The following is a 23,484-nucleotide window of genomic DNA, read 5'->3' as shown; positions in this document are numbered from 1 at the left end:
TCAAACTGGTGTAAAGTAGAACTGGCTGAGTTGCCCATAGCGACCAATCAGATTCCACCTTTCATTCTCCAAATGAGCAGTGAAAAATGAAAGGTGGAATCTGATTGGTTGCTATGGGCAACTCAGCCAGTTCTACTTTGATAAATCTCCCCCTATATCGTCTATATATCTATGTACAGTGCATGTTGTACTATGTTGTATTGTCAGAGACATTGCCTATCCTACAACCTCGTGTAGCACAGAGTAGTGGATCGGATTTCCGATAGGTCTGGTACTAAATTGTCAATGATCCTGTGTCTCCACTTAGGCCCCTTTCACACGAGCGAGTATTCCACCCGGGTGCAATGCATGATGCGAACGCATTGCACCCGCACGGAATACGGACCCATTCATTTCAATGGGTCTGTGTACATGAGCGTTGGTTTTAACACATCACTTGTGCGTTGCGTGAAAATCGCAGCATGTTCTATATTCTGCGACTTGGCCCCATAGAAGTGAATGGAGCTGCGTGAAAATCGCATTGCATCCGCAGGCAAGTGCGGATGCGATGCGTTTTTCACTGATGGTTGCTAAGAGATGTTGTTTGTAAACCTTCAGTTTCTTATCACACGCGTGCAAAACGCATAAAATTGCATTGCACCCGCGCAATAAAAACTGAACGCGATCGCAGACAAAGGCCTCATGCACACGGCCGTTGTTTGGGTCCGCATCCGAGCCGCTGTTTTGGCGGCTCGGATGCGGACCTATTCACTTCAATGGGGCTGCAAAAGATGCGGACAGCACTCCGTTGCTCCATTCCGCGTCCCCGCTAAAAAAATATAACATGTCCTATTCTTGTCCGCGCTTTGCGGACAAGAATAGGCATTTATATTGACGGCCGCCCGTTCCGTTCCGCAAATTGCGGAAGGCACATGGGCGGTTTCCGGTTTTTGCGGATCCGCGCTTTGCGGACCGCAAAAAACGGCACGGTCTTGTGCATGAGGCCAAAACTGAATGACAGTTTGCGATATCGCCCAGTTTTCACTGAACGCATTCGCAACGCATCCGGACCTAATCCACACACGCTCATCTCCAAGGCCCTTAGAATCTGTCTAAAAAAATGGTGCAAATTGGTGCAAATAGGATTTCTCAAATTTTTCAGACTGCATGGCATAGCGGGAAGGGGGTACGGCTATATTAGAAAGCGGAGTGGCCTAAGATGCAACATCCAACCAACAGCCGTTATCAGGTTAGACAAAAGTGTCTATCCCTGCACCAGATTTATTATCCAGCCTAAGGGCTCATGCACACGAACGGATTTTCTTTCCGTGTCCGTTCTGGTTTTCTTGCGGACCGTATGCAGAACAATTAATTTCAATGAGTCCGCAAAAAAACGCAAGTTACTCCGTGTGCATTCCGTTTCCATATTTCCGTTCCACAAAAAAATAGAACATGTCCTATTATTGTCCGCATTACGGTCAAGGATAGTACTGTTCTATTAGGGGCCAGCTGTTCCGTTCCACAAAGTACGGAATGCACATAGACGTCATCCGTATTTTTTACAAACTGCAAAATACATACGGTCGTGTGCATGAGCCCTAAACCTCTGTGATTAACGTGGTGTCTACACAGCCTAAATTTACACCATCTAGGGCAGGGCTGGCCAACCTGCGGCTCTCCAGCTGTTGTAAAACTACAATTCCCACCATGCCCTGCTGTAGGCTGATAGTTGTAGGCTGTCTGGGCATGCTGGAAGTTGTAGTTTTGCAACAGCTGGAGAGCCGCAGGTTGGCCAGCCCTGATCTATGGGATTACTATGTTGCTAGGTGTAGAGCTCAGTTTCTGGCACACAGAGTGCCCATAATGCAGCAATAAGGCATGTGTCTCTTAATTCACTTGGTGCATCTTACCCCAGCAGACTCTGGGGGAGATTTATCAAGACTGGCTCTATCTGCACCAGTCTTGATATCTCCCGCACTGCCAGCGGATGCGCCTAATTTACAAGGCACAGCCCTCATCATACACTACTCACAAAAGGTTAGGGATATTTGGCTTGTGGGTGAAATTTCAGGATGAACCTAAAATGCACTCTAACCTTTACAAGTGAACTTAATGTGACCTTCTCTAAACTTTTGAATGTACATGTCCAACTGTTCAATGTTTCAGGATTTTTTGCACAACTTGCTGTTCTCTAACAAGGAGCTTAAAAGGGGTTCTTCGGGAATTTTAAAAAAATGAAAATACTAAAATATTACTTTACTATAAATATATTCCCAAATACTTTTCATGAGTTATAGTGGCTTGTTTTGTCTAGGGAGCAATCATCAGGGGAAATAAAATGGCCGCAATCTTATTAGTACACACAAAACCTGTCCTAATCACACAGCAGGACAAGTTACTTCACAACACTGAGGTAAAGAGCTGCCTCATCCTCCTCTCTGCTTTACTTGTCAGGGATTATGATCCTGAATACAAATCATAAGAGTTTCATCTGAATCTCTGTAGGAATGGAGTTCATGAGGAGACATTAAGTACAGAGGACGGGAGAAGGTGTTTTTTTTTTTCTCCACTGCGATTTGACAGCGCTACAGCCAGGGAGAAGGAGGCGCCCATTGAGAAACAGGGCAGTCTCCTCCTTCCTGTACCGATGCAATTCATTGGCATACCAGGCTGGAAAAGTGAACGGGGGCAGTGGCGTACTAAGGGGGGGGGAGGCGTGGGGGGCGGTCCGCCCCCGCTGTAGTCTCTCAGGAGGGTGCCAGAAGCAATGAGCGCTTCTATCAATACAGATGGAGGCACTCATTGCTGGAGAGCTGGGAGCTGCGGTCCTCCCCTCCTTCAGGTCAGCGGCGCACAGAATGGTGAAGCAGGAAGACTTCTCCCCACATCACCATTCAGCCTGCAGCTTCAGGAGCGGGACAAGGTGAGTAGTTACTGTGTGTTTTTTTTTTTTTTTTTTTTTAATACAGAGGGGGCACAGAGGGCTTTATTACTATGGAGCAGGCACAGAGGTCTTTATTACTATGGAGGGGGCACAGAGGACTTTATTACTATGGAGGGGGCACAGAGGGCATTATTAATGTTAGGGGGCACAATGAGCATTTTTACTATGGAGGGGGCACAGAGCCAGAGGGCATTACTACAATGAAGGGGGCAAAGAGGGCATTATTACTGTGAAGGGGGCACAGTGGGTATTATTACTGTGAAGGGGGCACAATGGGGATTTCTACTATGCAGGGAGCACAGAGGGCATTACTAGCACAGTAGGCATTACTACTATTAAGGGGGCACAATGGGCATTATTACTGTGAAGGGGGCACAATGGGCATTATTACTGTGAAGTGGGCATTATTACTATAAAGGGGGCACAATGGAGATTATTATTATGAAGGGGCACAATGGGGATTATTACTATGAAGGGGGAACAATGGGGATTATTACTGTGAAGGGGGCACAATGGGGATTATTACTGTGAAGGGGGCACAAAGAGGGCATTACAACTGTGAAAGAGGCACATAGAAGGCATAACTACTGTCCAAAATAACTGTGAAGGTTGCACAATGAGGGCAATACTACTGTGAGGGGTATGCCAAAGAAAGGACCTGCCCTGGGTGCCAAGCACCCTAGGCACGCCACTGACGGGGGGCACAGAGGGCGAACGGAGCAGCGCCCAGACAAACTAGTAAGCGATATTACATCCATGCCCTACATAACCTGCTAGTTATTTCATAATGCCTGGACCCATAAAAGGTCCTCTTTAAAGAGGCTCTGTCACCTGGTTCCAGCATACCCTAATAGTCACATAGCCAGGTAGTGCTCTTATAAAAATGTATAATAATAAACTGATTGTGGCGGCGCGCGCGCACTAGAAGACAAGGACATGTCCAGAAGAACAAAAGCAGTTGAGTGCGCATGTGCAGGATCTCAGTGCTAGACCACTGAGTCTAGCGCTGCCAGTCAAATGCAATGGGGGCGTTATTAGAACATGCAGGGCGGCGGCATAATTCCTGGGGGCATGGCAGAAGCAGTGCTTGGAAGGCATAACCCAGTCGCCGAGTGCTCCAGTTGTTAATTTAAATATTTATAAAAGTTGCTTTTATAGCTAAAATGGACCTCAGAGAAGGGAATTAAAGGTATGTTTTTATCAGTGTTAAGAGCCCTACCTGGGTGAATGACTATTAGGCCTCTTTCAGACGGGCGTTGCGGGAAAATGTGCGGGTGCGTTGCGGGAACATGCGTGATTTTTCCGCGCGAGTGCAAAACATTGTAATGCGTTTTGCACTCGCGTGAGAAAAATTACGTCACTCCGGTCATCACATGGTCCATCACATGATCCATCACCATGGTAAAAGATCATGTGATGGATCATGTGATGACCGAAGTGACGTCACCACAGGTCCTGTTGCTGCACACAGCTAAGATGAAGACAGAAGAGAAGCCGGGCTGCGCGATCAAGTGGATTAAGGTGAGTTAAATTATATATATTTTTTTTTTAACCCCTCCAGCCCTATTGTACTATGCATTCTGTATTCAGAATGCTATTATTTTCCCTTATAACCATGTTATAAGGGAAAATAATAATGATCTGGTCTCCATCCCGATCGTTTCCTAGCAACCGTGCGTGAAAATCACACCGCATCCGCACTTGCTTGCGGATGCTTGCGATTTTCACGCAACCCCATTCACTTCTATGGGGCCTGCGTTGCGTGAAAAACACAGAATATAGAGCATGCTGCGATTTTCACGCAACGCACAAGTGATGCGTGAAAATCACAGCTCATATGAACAGCCCCATAGAAATGAATTGGTCGGGATTCAGTGCGGGTGCAATGCGTTCAACTCACTCTTCGCATCCGTGCGGAATACTCGCCCGTGTGAAAGGGGCCTTAGGGTATGCCGGAACCAGGTGACAGAGCCTCTTTAAGAATTTTCATTTTCTTAAATACCGGAGGACCCCTTTAACGGCAGCTGAGTAGCCGTTTAGAGGCTTGTAACTCTGTACCCCAGAACCTCAACGACCTGAGGGCTGCCATTCAAGAAGAGTGGGATGCCATGCCTCAGCAGACAATACGTTGTCCAGCTGTAATTGATGCTCAAGGCCACATGACAAGTTATTGAGACATTGACATTTTTGTGGGGTTTACCCACCACTGGGGTTGGCTTTTGTTTCAATAAATTGTTTGAGATGAGGAAATCACCATTGCATGCTTCTACTTTCATGATATAATATCACTGTAGCGGGAACTTTTTATATTTTCCATAAATTTCACCCAAAAGCCAAATATGCCAAACTTTTTGTGAGTGGCGTGTATTAGGTGCATCCTCTGGTCCATGTGTCTAATCAGAACTCTAATGCAGCTATGAACATAAATTTGTTGTGGCCACTGGCCACGTCCCTCCCTGCCCTTGTCACACCCCCTTGATGAAAAGTGGCGTGGGTGCGACAATAGCATCTAAAAAGAAATCAGACGCAAACAGATGATAAAGCTCCCCCCCTCTACTAAGACCAGCTTATAGGCTATCGATCTTTCACTCTAAGGCCCCTTTCACACGAGCGAGTATTCCGTGCAGGTGCAATGCGTGATGCAAACACATTGCGCCCGCACAGAATCCGAACCCATTCATTTCAATGGGTCTGTGTACATGTGCATTGGTTTTCACGCATCACTTGTGCGTTGCGTGAAAATCGCAGCATTTTCTATATTCTGGCCTCATAGAAGTGAATGGAGCTGCGTGATGGTTACTAAGAGATGTTGTTTGTATACCTTCCATTTTTTATCACGCGCGTGCAAAACGCATTAAATTGCATTGCACCCGCGCAATAAAAACTGAACAACTGAACGCGATCGCAGGCAAAACTGAATGAAGTTGCTTGCGAAATCGTGCATTTTTCACTGAACGCATTCGCAATGCATCCGGATCTAATCCGGACACGCTCATCTGCAAGGGGCCTAAGTCTTTTATTTATACGTGTTTTCCCTTTATCATCCCTTCCTGGCTTCAGCTTCAAAAATGCATAAAAAAAACTGAATGTGGAAACACAGCCTAAGGCCCCTTTCACACAAGCGAGAATTCTGCGCGCGTGCAATGTGTGATGCGTACGCATTGCGCCCGCACGGAATTCGGACCAATTCATTTCAATGGGTCTGTGTACATGAGCGGTGGTTTTCACACATCACTTTTGCGTTGCGTGAAAATCGCAGCATGCTCTGAATTCTGAATGGGGCTGCGTGAAAATCGCATCGCATCCACAAGCAAGTGCAGATGCGATGCGATTTTAATGGATGGTTGCTAAGAGATGTTGTTCGTAAACATTCCGTTTTTTATCACGCGCGTGCAAAACGCAGTAAGTCACATTGCACCCGCGCAATAAAAACGGAACAAATAAACGAGATCACAAACAAAACGGAATGGCTTTATTTGCAAAATCGCACAGTAAGGCCTCATGCACGTAACCGTTCTGTTTTTTATTTCATTGTAGAAATGCCTATTCTTGTCTGCAAAACGGACAATAGGACACGTTCTATTTTTTTTTGCGGGGCCACGGAACGGAGCAACGGATGCGAACAGCACACGCAGTGCTGTCCGCATCTTTTGCGGCCCTACTGAAGTGAATGGGTCCGCGGCTCGGATGCGGACCTAAACAACGGCCGTGTACATGAGGCCTAAGTGTTTAAAAATAATTTTGCCCTTTTTTTTTTTTTGATCATTACTTACCTGGCAGATCCTGCATCGCTGCTCTTGTTTTCCTGGCCGGGATCTGTTTACTTGGCTGCAGTAGTGACCCGCTAGAGCCAATCACTTGCCTCATCGATGCACCGAACAGGCAGAGATTCGCTGCAGCGGTAATGTGTTGTTGACGTGATGTCAGCGCTGCAGCTGATTAAATATTTGAACCAGGATAACTGGAGCCGATGGTGCAAGATCTGCCAGGTAAGTAATGATCACTTTTTAATTGTAGGCATATCCCTTGTTTTGTCCTGTTTCTTCATGAAACTGGACAACCCCTTTAAGGCTACTTTCACACTTGCGTTGTTCTTTTCCGGCATAGAGTTCCGTCACAGGGGCTCTATACCGGAAAAGAACTGATCAGGCATATCCCAATGCATTCTGAATGGAGAGTTAGGGCTCTTTCACACTTGCGTTATTGTCTTCCGGCATAGAGTTCCGTCGTCGGGACTCTATGCCGGAAGAATACTGATCAGGATTATCCTAATGCATTCTGAATGGAGAGTAATCCGTTCAGGATGCATCAGGATGTCTTCAGTTCCGGTACGGAACGTTTTTTGGCCGGAGAAAATACCGCAGCATGCTGCGCTTTTTGCTCCGGCCAAAAATCCTGAAGACTTGCCGCAAGGCCGGATCCGGGATCAATGCCCATTGAAAGGCATTGATCCGGATCCGGCCTTAAGCTAAACGTCGTTTCGGCGCATTGCCGCATCCGACATTTAGCTTTTTCTGAGTGGTTACCATGGCTGCCGGGACGCTAAAGTCCTGACAGCCATGGTAAGTGTAGCGGGGAGCAGCATACTTACCGTCCGTGCGGCTCCCCGGGCGCTCCAGAGTGACGTCAGGGCGCCCCAAGCGCATGGATCACGTGATCACATGGATCACGTCATCCATGCGCATGGGGCGCTCTGACGTCATTCTGGAGCGCCCGGGGAGCCGCACGGACTGTAAGTATACCGCTCCCCCGCTCCCCACTACTACTATGGCAACCAGGACTTTAATAGCGTCCTGGGTGCCATAGTAACACTGAAAGCATTTGGAAGACGGATCCGTCTTCAAATGCTTTCAGTACACTTGCGTTGTTACGGATCCGGCAGGCACCTCCGGCAACGGAAGTGCATGCCGGATCCCAACAACGCAAGTGTGAAAGAGGCCTAATCCGTTCAGTTTGCATCAGGATGTCTTCAGTTCAGTCGTTTTGACTGATCAGGCAAAAGAGAAAACCGTAGCATGCTACGGTTTTATCTCCGGCTAAAAAAACTGAAGACTTGCCTGAATGCCGGATCAGGCATTTTTTCCCATAGGAATGTATTAGTGCCGGATCCGGCATTCAGAATACCGGAATGCCGGATTCGTCCATCCGGTATGCAAATGCGGAGACTGAAAAAAAAGGTGAAAAAATAAATGCCGGATCCGTTTTTGCCGGATGACACCGGAAAGACGGATCCGGCATTTCAATGCATTTTTTCGACTGATCAGGCATTTTTAAGACTGATCAGGATCCTGATCAGTCTTACTAAGGCCTCTTTCACACTTGCGTTGTCCGGATCCGGCGTGTACTCCACTTGCCGGAATTACACTCCGGATCCGGAAAAACGCAAGTGTACTGAAAGCATTTGAAGACGGAACCGTCTTCCAAATGCTTTCAGTGTTACTATGCCAGCCAGGACGCTATTAAAGTCCTGGCTGCCATAGTGGAAGCGGGGAGCGGGGGAGCGGTATACTTACAGTCCGTGCGGCTCCCGGGGCGCTCCAGAATGACGTCAGAGCGCCCCATGCGCATGGATGACGTGATCACATGTGATCACATGATCCATGCGCTTGGGGCGCCCTGACGTCACTCTGGAGCGCCCGGGGAGCCGCACGGACGGTAAGTACACTGCTCCCCCGCTCCCCGCTACACTTTACCATGGCTGCCAGGACTTTAGCGTCCCGGCAGCCATGGTAACCACTCTGAAAAAGCTAAATGTCGGATGCGGCAATGCGCCGAAACGACGTTTAGCTTAAGGCCGGATCCGGATCAATGCCTTTCAATGGGCATTAATTCCGGATCCGGCCTTGCGGCAAGTGTTCCGGATTTTTGGCCGGAGCAAAAAGCGCAGCATGCTGCGGTATTTTCTCCGGCCAAAAAACGTTCCGTTCCGGAACTGAAGACATCCTGATGCATCCTGAACGGATTTCTCTCCATTCAGAATGCATTAGGATAATCCTGATCAGGATTCTTCCGGCATAGAGCCCCGACGACGGAACTCTATGCCGGAAGACAACAACGCAAGTGTGAAAGAGCCCTAATGCCATCAGTTAGCATACATTTTGCCTGATCCGGCAGGCAGTTCCGGCGACGGAACTGCTTGCCGGATCTCTCTGCCGCAAGTGTGAAAGTAGCCTAAATCCAAAATTTTGCCTTTCTGTTGCAGTCAAGACAAATGTTCGAAAGGTCTAAATATATAGATAATTCATCTTTAATTGACTGCTGCTGTGAGGGAAATATGCTATATGCAGGGTGATCCTCATGATTATAGTAGGTTTAGAAATAGGATTTTATTATGATAGCTCTATTGTTCTCTCAACAAGCCTAGATAAAGATGCGCACAGAAGATCATTGCACTTATCAATGTAATATCTGATGCTCTAATTGACTAACTACATAGTAACATAGTTTATAAGGCCGAAAAAAAGACATCTGTCCAAACAGTTCGGCCTGTTATCCTGCAAGTTGATCCAGAGGAAGGCAAAAAAAAGGTAGAAGCCAATTTTCCTGACTTTAGGGGAAAAAAATTCCTTTCCGACTCCAATCAGGTAATCAAAATAAGGCCTCTTTCACACGACCGTTTTTTTTTCCCGTTTATGGGCCGTTTTTTGTGTTATGTATGATACGGAACCATTCATTTCAATGGTCCCGTAAGAAAAACGGAATGTACTCCGTATGCATTCCGTTTCCGTATTTCCGTTCCGTTGACAGATAGAACATGTCCTATTATTGCCCGCAAATCACGTTCCGTGGCTCCATCCAAGTCAATGGGTCCGCAAAAAAACAGAACACATACAGAAATGCATCCGTATGTCTTCCGTATCCGTTCCGCTTTTGCGGAACCATCTATTGAAAATGTTATGCCCAGCCCACTTTTTTCTATGTAATTACTTGTATACTGTATATGTCATACGGAAAAACGGAACGGAAAGACGGAAACACAATGGAAACATAAAACGAAACAACGGATCCGTGAAAAACTGACCGCAAAACACTGAAAAAGCCATACGGTTGTGTGAACGAGGCCTAACTCCCTGGATCAACGACCCCTCTCTACTAGCCTATAGCCTGTAATATGATTACACTCCAGAAATACATCCAGGCCCCTCTTGAACTCTTTTAGTGAACTCCTCATCACTACAAGGGGCTCTCTCGGGTGGCAGAGAGATAAGGAGGACTATTTGTCCAAGCAAAGAAGGAAGTTAAAGAGCCAGTTCAGGAAGTAGAGTACATGTTATAAGCAGAAAAGCATCCACAATTTTTTTTTTTTTTACAGGAGCCAATCCTTTATTATTTTTTCCCAAAAACACCAGATGTATAATCGGATGAGCGGCAGACACTGGGAAGATCCCATGTTTCTGGGTCTTAACAGAAGGGTTCCCAAACTTTCCAGCCCTGCTGTAGAGATAGTGCTACTTGGCGAGTATGCGGTAGGCTGTTCACACTGCGCTCCGGTAAATCTGTCTCATTCTCCCCTTTTAGTAAAACAAACAATAATGGCGGTTAATAATACGCAGAATGCGGCCTGACGGCCAGGGAGGACATTTCTGCTGTTTCTATGTTTGGATCAGCCAGCCTTGCACGTAGCGAGCGGCTAATTGAGAATGTGACGTCACTGGGGTGATTTATGAGGAGCGCGGCTGATGTTTAGATTAGACAGAATTTACTAAGAGAGGCCAAAGTAAACTCCGCGAACTCTGTTTAAAATTCACTTGTTTATAGAACTGCCATTTAGCGCAGCGATTAGATATAAACAGAGCCAGAGATCGTCGCTGCCCTGAGAGCCATGCCCACAATGTACATAAAGGGGACTGAAATGAGGCCAACTGAAGGATACATGTGCAGATACAATGTAACGACTTCCTGCGTAATTTGTAAAATAGATACGATGTAGCCAAGTTCGGGCAGACAGCTATTTTCCGGTGTCTGCCCCTTTAACAAGCATCACTAGAGGATATTGTCAATGACACAGACTGGCAGGATGTAGAACTCAAAGGCAAAAAACTATGGGGGTCACTTATTACCCAGAAATACAACTATATTAGGCGTATTTCTAGGAAGCTGTCTTACATTTAGAAGCGGCGGTGGATGCGCCAAAGTTATGTAGAGGCCTCGCCTCTTCATAACTTCAGCGGATAAAGCACCAGATATAGGAGTTATTAAACCCGTCTTAATAAATGACACCCCATGTGCAGCATTTTACAGACCTGTCAGTCTGAGATGGGCAGGTAAAGGCTGGAAAAGTGACCGGCTTGTGACTATTTTCTTCATACCCGGCTCACTGTTTTTCGAAAATGCTGCACCGCCACTCTTAGCTAATTTTTTAAAAACTCCAGACAAACCCTTTAAACTTTGGACTATCCCATGACAGTGGGCACAGATATAAATCTCCATTGTGTGCCAAAGGGTACTGGCATAATACTTGGCTTGTTTGGTGTAATATGAACAGATAAAGTAGAAGGAGAAGCCAAAAGCGAAAGGGAGATTTATTAAAACCAGTGCAAAGTAAAAGTGGACCAGTTGCCAGTAGCAACCAATGAAATTCCACTTTTCATTATGTAGCGCTCCTTTGTAAATATAAAGCAGCAAACTCATTGGGTGTAAATAACCCCCAAAATGTCATCTTTGTCACCTGCCCCATGATCATAAACACCCTCTCCATCTAAAAAGAAAATCCATCTAAATACAGTAAATGGTGGGGTGGGGAGGGAGGGGATGCAGCTGCAGTTTTTCTCTGTGTCTGCGAGACTGCAAGCATTTGATTGGAGAGCACACAGCACAGCTCTGACATGGAGGGAAAAAGTTCAGAAGCCAGTGGAGGGAGAAGATCCAAAATCTTCAGGTCACCACCAACATTTCTTCCCGCTACACATCGTCCGCTGAGGATAGGGGATTACTTTTTGTAACATTCCTGATCCCCGTGCTCTGAACTTTTTACTTTCTCCTCATGAAGGAGAAATCTCAGCCAAAGAAAAGTTTCCCCTACAGAAGCGCAGCGCACCACCCCACACTTGTCAGTCAGGTGAGGGAAGGAGGGGGGTCCGGAAGCCTACAAAACCCTAGCTCACCACCTGCACTAACAGTCACCTAAGAGAATCTGGCACTAACACCTGGAAACATTTAAAGCGTAAGCTGCGCTGAGCATCACTGCTACTGATCTGCAGACGTCTTATTGACACAAGAACAAACTGCCAATAGTATTAACAGAGGATCAAATGTCAGAATGATGCAGAGATGCCGACAAAGGAGCCCATTCTCCTCCCTGTGACCCGACCGCCCAGAAGAGAGGAACAAGATGAATTTTTTTTTTAATAAACCCACCAAGTCACTATGTAGTATCACAAAGGGAGCGAAAAGAAAGTGCCCCCTTCCTTACCTTTCTCCCATCATCCTCCCTTTACCCCTCTTTTTTTTTTAGCCCCGCCACCTTCACCTCTTTCCTCCTTCCCGCTGCTCCTTCCCTTTTCCATTCCCCTTAGGGAATGTGTCCGCGATCCGCTGCGGCTGCCCCACGGACTGTGCTCGTGCATTGCGGCCCGCAGCACAACCATGGGCCGCACACGCCCGTGGGAAAGAGGCCTCATTCTGTATATAACCCTTAGGCCTCTTGCACACGAACATTGTGCATCCGTTCTGTGCATTGGGCAATTTGCGGTCCCCAATGCACGGGCAACGTCTGTGCGGCGGTGAGGACGGATCGAGACCCATTCAAATTGCTGTCTCCAATGCACGGAACAGATGCACAAGTTCGCGTGGAAGAGGCCTTCCTCTTCCTCTTCCTTGACTCTGCTGTTATTTTATAGTCAGCAAAATATTTTCTCACTGCCTTTTAAATGAAATATCTTCAGGGAGCGTCTGTAATCAGGTCTGCCAAATCCATCCTGTTCTATATCGGACACAAAACCAGAGAAGAGGACGGCGCAAAAACCATGAAACTAACATTTATAACCAAACAGCCAATCCCCTCCCACAACATACTGTACATGATTGATCTACAGTATATACGGCACTTTATATTGATCGCTATGTACACTGCCATATAGACGAGCGCTTCCCACTGACCACCATATACACAAGCGCTTCCCGCTGATTGCTGTATACTTACTGACCGCTATATACACAACTGCTTTATACTGACCGCTACATACATGTGCGCAGAACACCCTGTACAGACGAGCACGTGGCAATGACCGCCATATACATGAGCGCTTTTTACTGACCACTATAAACATGAGCACTTCACACTGATGGGAAGATAAATACGCGGCGTGACAACTTTAAATAAACTCCCGGTACATGTGAGATGACGGCTGCTGGGATTTTCATCAGCTACACTGCGGAAGGAGAGGTTTGGTCTTCCAGCGCTTGGCATGATATGCGCACGTCTCAGCTGCGCCAAGAGATGCCGTGGAAATCTGGATATGAGCAATCTAAACAAGCGGAGCAACCGCTAACACAGCAAAATTTACTCTGTAATATTCGGGGCTCCCGTTAACAGCCGGGTTGGGGGGGGGTGTGCAATATAAGTTTCAGGGTGCCGCTGAGCAGCCTGCGGAGGGTGCGCTGTCCACAAGTCACTACAATTCTGCAAACATTGAGGCAACGGAACATTTCACTATTCAGTTCACAAAAATACAGGGAAGGAACCAAGTAAAACAGAAATCTTAGATTTTGCTAGAATTTGTCTCCTGTTCAGTTGAGTGTTTTTTGGGAAGACGCCGTCTTCACCCTCAATGTTCACTCAGAGCACTTCACTGTGTCAGCAGCCACATCTAATGTCACCAACAGGCCCAGCAGTTTTATTTAGTGCGCAGAAATGAATGATCATGCTGCAGCTTTCGCACAACATACATGCTTTTACTGCTCCTAGGTTTTATCACGTGTTCTACTCCAGTCCCATTCAAAGCTGCGGTTGCAAGCCATGCGTTATACTCCAGTAACATCATAATCTGGATAAACACATTAGTGCACTGTAAGAAAGCTTTCCCTGCAGTGTCACTTAATGGAGATGGTATCCTTGGTCAGTGTCCAACTCTTTAAAGGGAATCTGTCAGCGGATTTGACCATGCTAAACTGCTGACAGCACTAGGTATGGGCTGGGGAAAGCAGGACAAGCATACCTTTTGTAGGGCTTTTCTCATCAGGATTAGTGAGAATATGAACTTTTATTCTGCCAGATTCTGCTCCTGCAAGTGTAAAAGAGGCGGAGCCTCACTGTGAAATGCTCTCTGCTCTGAGCTGCTTCAAAAGGTCCTCCCCCCCACCAGGAGGCAACTACAGCTGTCACTCAAGCAGAGGGGAGGGGCTGTGAAGCAGCTCAGAGCAGAGAGCACTTCACAGTGAGGCTCCGCCTCCAGTGCACCTGCAGATGTAGAACCTGTTAGAATAAAAGATCATATGCACCACTGATCATTGCTTCAACAAAGTATGCTCTCCCAAACGCCTACCTAGTGTTGCCAGCAGTTTGGCATTGTCAAAACTGCTGACAGACTCCCTTGCAAACATTAGCTAAACAAGACCATTCTCCAAACCAGGACCCTGTCCATTTGCAGACGCCAGACTCTGCCCCTTACTAAAACAGCAGAATGAATGGTTGGCTAGATGAAAGGCCTCTGATGTAGGTCTTGGAAGCGACTGTTTCTTCTTGTGGAAAGTGCCAGAGCTGGAGTCTTACAGGTCAGCCAATGCTCCAAATCCAGATTGGCTCTAGAAAGCCGTCTCTGTAAGCCTGGCCTATAAGACTTTCTACACCCGCTTTTCTATGGAGACTGTGGCCAGTTTAACACACGGGAATCACTTTCAGCTTGGGGGTATACAGTACCCCCAAGACTGTCACCAAAGCCCTCTTATCTAGCCAACTGTGCTAATGAGGTGCAAAAACAACTGTCTGCAAATGAATGGACCCCTTTACATTTTGGAGACGGCTCTTCGATTGGCCAAAACCATATCTTGTAAAGCCTGTTAAAGTGTTGCACTTGCAGGAGCAGAACCTGTAAGAATAAAAGGCGTACGATGCCTTGTTATAAAATAGCTGAATCATCCTGCAGCAGAGGGGAAACAAAGACCACCGTAAAATGCCGATCTTTGTAAACGAGCCCCATTGTTCAAAAACTGCATCACGATTCTGTCTCAAAGTAATGCCTCTGTGACGTCAGTGGTTTAACCATGAAGAATCCATGAAGAATCCATGTTGGGTCCATGTGTCTGTTTCTTGCTCTCGATGCTTCATCCATATTTAATGCTAGTCTGAAAATTAATTTCCACAGCAGCACCCCCTACCAATGGTGCTTGAAAACCACAGACCAAACACAGATGGCATCCATGTTGTGTCCATGGTTTTCACAGAACTGTAGCCTATAACGCGCGTGAGAGATCAGTAATCACGGACAAAAGTAAGGCATGATTCCGTGGTGTCACCAGAGATCCATGTTCTCTGGAAAATCACTGTTATGGGTATACAAACATTAAAGTCAATGGGGTCTCTTAAAAAGACGGACATTTTACACTGGTCTTTGCTGCCGAAGAAGGCGTATAATTTATGATGAGATGTGCGCCTCATCATATATTAGACGCACCTTAGGCAGTCTGTTCACATGATGTAAAAACTACTTCAGACCCTTGGTGGAGTAGTTTTTCACCAACATTTAACCCTTTAAGGACCCATGACGTAGATGTACGTCATGGGTCGGATCCCTAAACATGGCACCCGCTCACGCGTGCAGCGGGTGCCTTAGCCGCGGGGTTTCTGCTATTTTAAATAGCAGATACCCGAGACACATGTGATCAGCCATAAGGCTGATCGCATACATCTTACCTTTCAGAGGCCGTGGTCAAATGTGACCACGGCATCTGCGCAGACCGGAACCGGAAGTCGCGTGCTTCCGTGCTGGTAACAGCGTTCCCCGGCTGAGATCGGGGGACCTGTTACCTTGCGCTAAGCAGGCTTCAGAGTCAATTAGATGTATATATCAATACAGGCCACTAGGTGACAGCCTTGTATTGGTATTGGCAGCCTTGTATTGGTATAGTGCAAATGAAGTCTTCAATGATGGCTATTTAGCCATCACTGAATACTATGGGCAATTGAATGATTGCCAGTTATTGTCACCCAAGGTGACTTAAAAAAAAATCTCAAAGTTCAAATCACCCCCCTTTTCTTAAAATAAAAATACTTAACCAATAAAAAATAAACATTGCCGTGTGTGAAAATGCCCATACTATTAAAATATAACAATATTAATGGCATACGGCAAATGACGTAGCGGGAAAAAAAAATAAAAAGTCAATTTGCCATTTTTTGTCACTTCAACTACCCAATAATTTTTTTATAAAAAGTGATCAAAAAGTCGCACACACTTAAAATTGGTATCACTGAAAAGAATGAGCCCTCACACAGCCCCATACACATAGCTACAAAAAAGTTATAGGGGTCAATATGATTATGAAAATAAAATAAAAAATTCCTCAAAGGTTTAACTTTTTTTTTTCAGTATTAAAAAAATTATACAAGTGTGGTATCATTGGAACCGTACTGACCTGGAGAATGGAGATAACAGGTCAATTTTACTGCATAGTGTACAGTGTAAAAAAATAAAAACCTTTATCAGAATAGCATTTTTTTCTGATTCTACCCTATTTGGATTTTTTTTCCCCGCTCCCTACTACATGGTATGCAACCGTAAATGGTGCCATTAGAAGGTACAACTTGTCCCGCAAAAAATAAGCCCTCATAAGGCTATATGAATGGAAAAATAAAAAAGTTAGGACTATGGGAAGGCGGGGAGTGAAAAATGAAAACGCAAAAATGGAAAATCCCAGTGTCCTTAAGGGGTTAAGCCTGTTTGCAGTAAATTTGTCCGGGCCCATGTCCCACTTCTGGCCCATCAGACCCCCTCCACTGCTTCTCCACTCCCAAGTGGCGAGGACAGCGTAAAAACACCCATGCGAAAAACTATTGTCAAACTGGCATAAAAATGTTATTAAATAACCCCCAATGGGTATGCATGCGGTCCGCAGAGGACACAGACAGCTCACATCCGTGATTCACTAAGCCAACTAAAAATTGGTATGAAGTCAGAGAAAAGTGTTTATCCCTGCACCAGACTCCTCATCTATCCTGAGCCCCTGTCATACATTTGGGACACTGGGGGTCATTTATCAAAGACTGGCTTTTTACGCCAGTCTTTGCTAAGCCTCTGCACTGCAAGAGAATTTATGACGAAATGTGCGCCTGGAGTCAAATTCTACTTCACTCCCTGAGTGGAGTAGTCTTTAGACAACTTTTATACCTAGAAATGGCGTAAATGTTTGTGAATGTGCTGGGGCTGATTGGCCGGCCCTCATCCAGCCCCCGCCATTCCCTCCCCACTACGCGGTGGCGACGAGGGTGTGTGGCACTATATTTTGCCAGCTTCAGATACGTTCACCTTTTCTGGTGCAAGGAACCATAACAACCGGCATAGGAAAAAATCTTCTTCTTTTATTCTCTCAGTTGAAAATATATAAATAAAATACAAAGTTTTATTTGGATTTTATTTTATTTATATATCTTCAACTGAGAAAATAAAAGAAGAAGATTTTTTTTCCTATGCCGGTTGTTATGGTTCCTTGCACCAGAAAAGGTGAACGTATCTGAAGCTGTATCTGTCCTTCTGGGAGTTTGGGCACCTCTACCTTAAGGACGCCCACCTTGGCAGCATACCTCACAACCAGGTTATGCATCTCAACAAGCCGACAATAGCGTTGTGCCCCTTCCAGAACAACCACATAAGGTGAGCCTCCATTTTTTGGAGTAATATTCTTTCTCCTGTGATGTACTTACCCTATGGTGGGCCTTTGGTCTCTGGTTATACAGTAACCCTTAGCCTACATAAAATATATTTTGGTGGTCATTTAACAAGCTGCAAAACGGGGTCTTGTAACCTTTTTCAAGCCAAAAACTGGCGTAGCGCTTTAACACAGGTGCAAAAAATGATGCAAAAAAACTTGTGTAAAAACAACCTAAGGCCCCTTTCACACGAGCGAGTATTCCACGCTGGTGCAATGCGCAATGCGAACGCATTGTGCCCGCACGGAATCCGGACCCATTCATTTCAATGGGTCTGTGTACATGAACGTTGGTTTTCACGCATGCTGAAAATCGCAGCATGTTCTAAATTCTGTGTTTTTCACGGCCCCATAGAAGTGAATGGGGCTGCGTGAAAATCGCATCCGCAAGCAAGTGCAGATGCGATGCGTTTTTCACTGATGCTTGCTAAGAGATGTTGTTGGTAAACCTTCATTTTTTTTTTCACGCGGGTGCAAAACGCATTAAATCGCATTGCACCCGCGCAATAAAAACTGAACAACTGAACGAGATCGCAGACAAAACTGAATGACTTTGTTTGTGAAATCGCACATTTTTCACTGAACGCATTCGCAACGCATCAGGACCTAATCCGGACACGCTCGTCTGCAAGGGGCCTAAGGCCTCATGCACACGAAAATTACGGTTTGCAATGTACAGGCATCGACCATGTGGCCGCCGTCTGTGGACCCGGACCCATTCACTTGAATGGGGTCCGTGATCCGCATGCGACGGTCCACACCACAAAAAAGTAGCGCATGTACAACTTTTTTGCGGTGCGGAGGCACGGACAGAAAACCTACGGAAGCACTACGGATCCGTATCTCCCGGATTGTGGACCCATTCAAGTGATACGGTGTGCACGCGGCCGATGCGCTTTTATTGGGGACCCGCTGTTTGCAGGACGCAATACGGGCACGACCAGCATGAGGCATGAGTTGGATTCACACGTGTTTTTTGCGCCATTTTACAGTATTTTACAAGTTTTTTTGCTGAATTTTTTTGCTGAAGAAACGCTGGCTCCAGATGTTGGCTGAAAGTGTATTGGAAATATGACTTGCAGGACACAGATGCATTTTTTTTTTATTGGTGGTGTTTTTTCAATCATCTTTTCATCCTCTTCTTTATAGGGGAAAAAGAAAAGCCATTCAAACGTGTGTTAACACAAAAATAACTATTAAAAAACATGCATGTGGTATGACAAAGGCCGCAGAAGCCAGAGCAGATTTGTGTGTGAAGGAAGCCAAAAGGCGATGATGATAGGATATTAGTGGTGAAGTCATGAGACGGTCGGGAAGTGACTCTCAGGTTGTCGTAGCCGTTTTCCCAAGTTTTGATGTTTAAGCCAAAAGACACACTTGCCCTCAGGGCTTTTCTATGGAGACGGTGGCCGGTTTAACAAGTCTGAGCGCCTGGGAATCGCTCGCAGTGAAATGGCTACAGACTAACGGCAAACATCTTCAAGGGAAAGCGGATGGAGTGTAATGATTACCGCATGAGAACAATAAAGGTTCCTAAAAAAATTATTTGCATGTAAATCAAAAGGAGGGAAAAATGGATCATAACAGTTTATAATGGATCCCTCCAATCCTCCATAATTCCTATACAATAGATAGAAGCCATGATGCCGCTGCAAACACTTCATGACAGGATCTCAGGGGTTAAGCCACTGACAAGAGCTCACGTTGTCGGCTGTGGATTTAACTCCTGCCGGTGCTGTGTGCGCGGCCATTCATTGTCGCCTTGAATGCAGCATTTTATGAATTGCAGATCTCTTTTTACTACTTTTGGTCAGGAGCAGAGCACAGGAAGGTCTGTGATGATGAGGAGGAACTTTCAGCTCTCAGCAGAAAGCCCCTGCTCCTCTCCATCTGGAAGACATTAAGTGGTGACGCACAACTGAGGATTCAATTCCCCAGAGTCTCCCTGTTCTCTAATGTTACTACGCAGCCCTGGAGTCTAATGGAATAAAAGCAAAGGCTGGAGTAGAGCAGAGCACACAGGGCGGGCAGAGGCCGAAGCAGAACGCAGTAGCCTGAGCTGTGCACAGAGGCTGGAGCAGAGCACAGGAACTAGAGCAGAGCAAAGAGGCTGGAGCAGAACACAGGGACTAGAGCAGAGCAAAGAGGCTGGAGCAGAACACAGGGACTAGAGCAGAGCAAAGAGGCTGGAGCAGAACACAGGGACTAGAGCAGAGCATAGAGGCTGGAGCAGAACACAGGGACTAGAGCAGAGCATAGAGGCTGGAGCAGAACACAGGGACTAGAGCAGTGCAAAGAGGCTGGAGCAGAACACAGGGACTAGAGCAGAGCAAAGAGGCTGGAGCAGATCACAGGGACTAGAGCAGAGCAAAGAGGCTGGAGCAGATCACAGGGACTAGAGCAGAGCAAAGAGGCTGGAGCAGAACACAGGGACTAGAGCAGAGCAAAGAGGCTGGAGCAGAACACAGGGACTAGAGCAGAGCGCAGAGGCTGGAGCAGAGCAAAGAGGCTGGAGCAGAACACAGAGACTAGAGCAGAGCATAGAGGCTGGAGCAGAACACAGGGACTAGAGCAGAGCAAAGAGGCTGGAGCAGAGCACACAGGGCGGGCAGAGCGCAGAGGCCGAAGCAGAACGCAGTAGCCTGAGCTGCACAGAGGCTGGAGCAGAGCACAGGGACTAGAGCAGAGCATAGAGGCTGGAGCAGAACACAGGGACTAGAGCAGAGCATAGAGGCTGGAGCAGAACACAGGGACTAGAGCAGAGCATAGAGGCTGGAGCAGAACACAGGGACTAGAGCAAAGCAAAGAGGCTGGAGCAGAACACAGGGACTAGAGCAGAGCATAGAGGCTGGAGCAGAACACAGGGACTAGAGCAGAGCATAGAGGCTGGAGCAGAACACAGGGACTAGAGCAGAGCATAGAGGCTGGAGCAGAACACAGGGACTAGAGCAGAGCAAAGAGGCTGGAGCAGAACACAGGGACTAGAGCAGAGCAAAGAGGCTGGAGCAGAACACAGGGACTAGAGCAGAGCACACAGGGCGGGCAGAGCAAAGAGGCAGAAGCAGAACGCAGTAGCCTGAGCTGTGCACAGAGGCTGGAGCAGAGCACAGGGACTAGAGCAGAGCATAGAGGCTGGAGCAGAACACAAGGACTAGAGCAGAGCAAAGAGGCTGGAGCAGAACACAGGGACTAGAGCAGAGCATAGAGGCTGGAGCAGAACACAGGGACTAGAGCAGAGCATAGAGGCTGGAGCAGAACACAGGGACTAGAGCAGAGCATAGAGGCTGGAGCAGAACACACAGAACCGAGAGCAGAATACAGGAACTAGAGTAGAACACAAAAACTAGAGCAGAGCATAGAGGCTGAAGTAGAACACAGAAACTAGAGCATGAAAACTAGAGCATAACACAGAAAATGACAAAGAACACAAAAACTAGAGCATAGCACAGAGAATGACCCAAAAAACAGAAACTATAGCAGAGCACAAAAACTAGAGCAGAGCATAGAGGCTGGAACAGAACACAGAGACTAGAGCAGAGCATAGAGGCTGGAACAGAACACAGAGACTAGAGCAGAGCAAAGAGGCTGGAGCAGAACACAGGGATAGAGCAGAGCATAGAGGCTGGAACCGAACACAGAGACTAGAGCAGAGCAAAGAGGCTGGAGCAGAACACAGGGATAGAGCAGAGCATAGAGGCTGGAACCGAACACAGAGACTAGAGCAGAGCAAAGAGGCTGGAGCAGAACACAGGGATAGAGCAGAGCATAGAGGCTGAAGTGGAACACACAGAACTGAAAACAGAACACAGGAACTAGAGTAGAACACAAAAAATAGAGCAGAGCATAGAGGCTGAAGTAGAACACACAGAACCGAGAGCAGAACACAAAAACTAGAGCAGAGCATAAAGGCTGAAGCAGAACACAGGGACTAGAGCAGAGCAAAGAGGCTGGAGCACAAAAACTAGAGCATAACACAGAGAATGATACAGAACACAGAAACTAGAGCAGAGCACAGAGGTTGCAGCAGAGCACAGAGAATGACACAGAACACAGAAACTAGTGCAGAGCACAGAGGTTGCAGCAGAGCACAGAGAATGACACAGATGATGCAGAAAACAGAAACTATAGCAGAGCACAAAAATTAGAGCAGACGAAAGAGGCCGGAGCAGATCACAGAAACTAAGGGCGAAAATAGAGAGTACAGCTGACAGCAAAAACTAGAGCAGAGCACAGAGGCTGAAGTATAACACAGAATCTAGAGCAGAACACAAAAACTAGACCAGAGCCAAGAGGATGGTGCATAATGCAAAGACTAGAGCACAGTGCAGAACCTAGAACAGAGCACAGAGGCTGAAGCAGAGCACAGTAACTACAGTAAGGCACAGAAAGTACAACAGAGCACAAAGGCTAGGAGCAGAACACAGAAACTAGAGCAGAGCACAGAGGCCAGAGCAGAGCACAGAAACTAGAGCAGAACACAAAAACTAGAGCAGAGCAAGGAGGCTGGAGCAAAACACAGAGACTAGAGCAGAGAGCAAAAACTAGAGCAGAACACAGAGGCTGAAGCAGAAAACAAGCTAGAGTTAAGGCACAGAAAGTAGAACAGAGCATAAAGGCTAAGAGCAGAGCACAGAAGCTAGAACGAAACACAAAGGCCGAAACAGAACACAGAAACTAGAGCAAGGCAAAGACACTAGAACAGAACACAAAGGCTAGGAGCAGAACACGGAGACTGGAGCAGAACAGGGACTTCCATGGTCCTTGTAGTAGTTGTGTCCTTACTCTGCCATCTTATGTAAATGAACTGACACTAATAATAAACTGGGAACAGCAGACGCTGAACAATAACAAACTACGCGGCGGACGCGGCACTGCACAACTGTAAACAAAACAAACACTCAGTGGATGATGGAGCGAAACGCTCCGCAGCAAGTGCTGAAAATATTTACTACGGCACTCCAGTGCCATTCACTGACTGCAAGCAGAATAAACTATTACAATATGCCGCAATTGGAGCCTATGCCCTAACCCCTTAGTGACCAGCGCATTTTGGGTCTTAATAACAAAGAACCAATTCCCTATTTCATTGACGCATTTCAAGAGCCATAACTTTTTTATTCTTACATCAATCATATGAGAGCTTGTTTTTGATGGAAAATTTGCATCATTTAATGGGGATGGGAAACCATTGCGGATCTGCCAGTGCTTTTTAGACCTTGTTCTTACAGCTTTCACTGTGCGGGATCAAAACCATGATGGATTTATTCTCTGGGTCAATTCAGGTATGGCAATACCAAATTTATATCTTTTTTTTTGTTTTACTTTTGCATAATAACACTTTAAAAAATAGTTTTTCTATTGCCACATTTCTAGAACCACAACTTTTTTTATTTCTCCATCGACTGAGCTGTGTCATGGCTTGTTTTTTAGTGGGAATCTGTCATTTTCATTTTACAGTACATAAAACTTTTTGGTTGCTTTTTGCATTTGTTTTTTTAATACAACCACTCCAGCACCACCCTTCTATCACGGTGATCCTGATGCTGTGGGACGTATTCATTTCACCGCTCTCCAGACACATTCATGGAGAATGATAGTAATATTCGCCATACTATTCCACTAGTACACTTGGGCTACTCACAGTCAAACACTCTCTAAAGAAATCGTAATACTGCTAAATACAGTCCTAATACTACTGC

At 46.3% G+C, this 23,484-nt stretch overlaps 1 protein-coding gene across 5 annotated transcripts in view; it reads right to left on the bottom strand.

Moving 5' to 3' along the window:
- Positions 1–23,484, bottom strand: part of PDE3A (phosphodiesterase 3A) — a 327,345-nt gene that overhangs the window by 155,920 nt on the left and 147,941 nt on the right. The window lies entirely within an intron of this gene.

The sequence above is a fragment of the Bufo bufo genome, chromosome 1 (genome assembly GCF_905171765.1).
Source record: "Bufo bufo chromosome 1, aBufBuf1.1, whole genome shotgun sequence".
Taxonomy (NCBI): Eukaryota; Metazoa; Chordata; class Amphibia; order Anura; family Bufonidae; genus Bufo; species Bufo bufo.
The sequence above is the reverse complement of the archived record's forward strand: the minus strand, read 5'-3'. Positions and strand labels throughout refer to the sequence as shown.